Genomic DNA, 3,815 nt, shown 5'->3' on the forward strand with positions numbered 1-3,815 from the left:
GTTGAACAGCACATTTGGGATCCTCTTGTGGTATGGGACTGTCATTGGCTGATGTGGTTTTTTTCTCCTTTCTGTTAACCTGTCAGCTCTGATGCTCAGCAGTCATGCTTTAACAGAATGGTTAGGCTGAGCTTGTGGACAGGATAGGAAAGTGCTGATGAGCAAATTGGGTACACCAGAGCATCTGGCCTGTCCATCTTAATCTGAACCTTAAAAGCAGTCTTGTGTAGAAATTGTGAAGTTTTTTCTGGTTTCTTAAATAGCTGAATAAAGTAAAGCCTTCATTAAGCTTGATTTCAGTGTTTTAAAAGGCCTGCTATCAGGGCCTTTGTGGAAGCATTTGGAGCAAGATATTACTGTGTACACTTACACATTGTTTTTTCCCAACATTCATTTTTAGTATCTGGTCTTACTTTGGTTTGCGTAGTTGATGTCTTTCCTTCATTCATTACTTAAAAGCTTATGAAACATGTGCAATAGCATCTAGTTTTGACAGATTTTTTTAAATAAATTGCTGTTATGGTCTCATGATACAGAAGGAAAGGTTGGCCCTGCTTTCCACATGGAACAGCAAGTGATAAGATTCAGGGAGTTTATTACTTGAGGAGATTTTGCATCTGTCAGCAACATGTGCAGAGCTGCAGTCTTTATCATGGAAGTTTTCATAGTCTGTGGTGTTGTGGGCAGAGGCCATGTGTATCGAGGCTCTTGAAAATGAAGGCTGGAGTCTTGAACTTACTAAGTCCTGACTGATGGTGGAAAGAGCAAAAGAAAATGTTTAGTGTGCATAAAGTAATCTGGGTTGCTGAGGAATGTTCTGAGCTAGTAGGAGTTTCCTAAGCATCGAAGTCTTCATGCCCTAGTGTATGGCAGCTGAGAAGTGACAGAGGCAGGAATAGATAAAGCCATGTCATCATCCACCAGCCTGGGATAGTCTCTGAACCAGCTGAAGAGGGTGGCTTCCTGAACAGATGATAAGCATCTAAATAATTGGCCTCATTCTCAATGTTGACCATCTTCCAGTTACCAGTGAGGTCAGTGGGAGTAATTGGTTAATAGTTTCATTGTGTCTTAAATTTAAATAGTGCCATTAACCTGAAAGGTCATGAGCTGAAATTTCCACTACCAAACAACATCATTTTGTGGTGTTCACCTATGCTATCTGATATTTTGACAGAAAACAAAAGATCATCCAGGCAATAGAAACTGAAGGAAAGAATCTGGGGAGAGAGACAATATAGACATGCTGTAGGGATTTTGCCAATTGTTGGCAGCAGTTGAAATTTTATTTGTAAAATGTTCCACAGTATCACTGATCTCTGGTTTTCCTTTACCCACAGAAGCAGGACCTCTACCATCTAATCTCTTATTTGACACCATATAAAAAAGTAAATGTGTTCTTTGCTCACTAGGTGTATGTTAGTTATCTGTGCTCTCTTGAAACATTTTTTGAAGTGAATTTTTTTACTTGTTACATGCTCCTGTAGGCATTGGGGCTATGGAAAATGTTAAAAACAGTCCTGTTTCATTATTAGGTGAGTTTAAAGTTCCTTCATTGTTCGATGTCAGAAGAACAATTAAGTTTTATCTGAGCAGAGCAGGGTGTCCCTAGATGCAGGTTACAACGCATCCAGTGATACTATTAAAAGAGAGATCGTTTGTTGTTGCATTGGGGAATCCTTATAAAACATCAGGAAAACTGCCTGAAAGAATATAAATGTGCTCAAGCAATGGAGTGAAATACTCTTAAACTGCAGGGTAATGGCCTGTAGCTGGATAGGTTCTCAGAGTAGCTGTTTTGATGTGATTGTTGCTTTTCCCAACAGTCATAAGTTGGATGTACTGGAACCCTGTTTTTTCTTGAGGCTTCTGCTGTTTGGAGTTATGGTCCAGAAGCAAAGCTTCTGTTATTGAAGAGAGCATCTAGCCTAGAGTTCATGAAGTAAACCTTGGTGGGTTTTTTCTTTTGATAAGATGCATACATAGCTTACATGCTTCCAGAGATGTTAAGCTTTTCCCACATACAGACCAATGTAGTCTTGCAAGAATTGCTTTGTGTAGCTGTTGCAGGTGCATTTAGTGTTGGCATTGTGTCTCTGTGATCTGGTTCCCTGGACTGTTTGAAGCTTGCCTTCCTTGAATTGCTACCCTTACTTAAGAGCGGCTATGCTGAGTTACACCAAAGATCGCCCTGTGGTGGTAAGAGCCCCCAGGGTGGCCAGAGTTCAGGTAAACTTGCATCTAGGTGAGCATCAACTGGAGACTGTCTGCCTTGGTCACCTGGTCAACCCATGGTGGGATTAGTCTGACCAAAGATGGACTTTCTACCTGAGCTAGGCTCCCTTGGTTGTCAGTGGAGATCTGCTTAACGCATAGCTGGCAAAGTAAAGAGCATGATTTATCTTGCTCTAAAAGATTTCTAGAGTAGGACAGATGAATTGTGCCTTGGAAGTGACCGTTTCCCCTAACTGCCTGTACAGGGAGGTTTGGAGAGACTAGCTCCCCTGCAGATCTGTAAATTCATCTGTGCTGCCCCAGGACTGGTAGAGCTCATCCTGTCACATACAGTTTTTGTCCACTGGAAAAAACAAAGCAGCCTGGCAATTGATTCACCTTTCTTTTACCTGCCTATTGAGTTAAAAGTCAGTCTGAAGTAGTGAAAAAAAACTCCCCTGTGGCTGTGGAAGAGGCAGTTCAGAGTAGAAGTAAACTTGCTCTTGGGTGCTAACCTGCCAGCTTCTCCAGCTCAGCTGTACAGATCCCTTGAAACCAAGGACCAAATATGTATTGCTTAGTAATTGTAACCGAAGACATTTATTAGGAAGTTTAGCCTTCAAACAATTTTTGTAGCTACTAATGTATTTTAAATGGGTTTCTTTGTTTAAAAAAAACCACTAAAAATACCCATTGTTCTTCTTCTGCCCTATTTTAAAGGAAGCTAAAAATCATCTGCTAAGATATGTCTGACATTTTGCAAAGAGGAGTTTAAAGAAAACCATAAATGCACATGGAAATCTGAGAACTGGGTAGGAGAATGTTAGGGCTTCCTGACCAGAGTTTTCCAGATCCCAAGATGCTAGCTCCATGAACTGTAGAGTTCAAGAAGAGGGGGCGCAGATTTTTAGTTGCTTTTCTTTAGCCCCTTCCTGCTTGTGTGTCACTATGGAGGGTTCAGAGTTAGCATTGGTCCTTTCTTAAATATTGCATCTGCTGTGTTTTTTTTTTTCCTTTTACCCTCTTACCTTATTCTCCTTATTACTATAAAATTGTCATTTCTGTAATCTAAATGATACACTAAAGAATTGTATGAGCCATGTTCATGAGGGAACTGTTTATCCCTGAGTTTTGGGGTACCTCGTTGGGGTAGCTTATTTAACCCTTATTTCTCAAGGAGTAAATGAAATAGATGTACACAGGAAGCTTCTCACAAGTCCTGAGACTTGCAAATACAAGTGTAAGCTTTGGAGCATGAGGCAAGCTTGATTTATTTAGTTAAGCCATTTTGAACTTTCTTTTCTCCTTTTAAGCACACTGGGTTTGGGGATAGGTTGCATGATAGGGTTGACCCAGATGTGATTGAGACTTTTTGATATATGAAATTGTAATACTTATTTATATTCTGCCTACTGTTACTAAAATACTCTATGCAAGTGCCAGCTGTTCTAACAAGAAGTAATTGGGACAGTTAATAGCTCTTGACACTTCTTATTGTCTTTATTCTCTTTCATATCTTCCCTGGTTCTGCATCCTTCCTGTGTAGTTGCAAGTTGCAGGAGACATAACCCTTCTGCATGCTGCTCATCGGTCTCCTTTGA

The sequence above is a fragment of the Pygoscelis adeliae genome, unplaced genomic scaffold (genome assembly GCF_000699105.1).
Source record: "Pygoscelis adeliae isolate BGI_AS28 unplaced genomic scaffold, ASM69910v1 Scaffold82, whole genome shotgun sequence".
Taxonomy (NCBI): Eukaryota; Metazoa; Chordata; class Aves; order Sphenisciformes; family Spheniscidae; genus Pygoscelis; species Pygoscelis adeliae.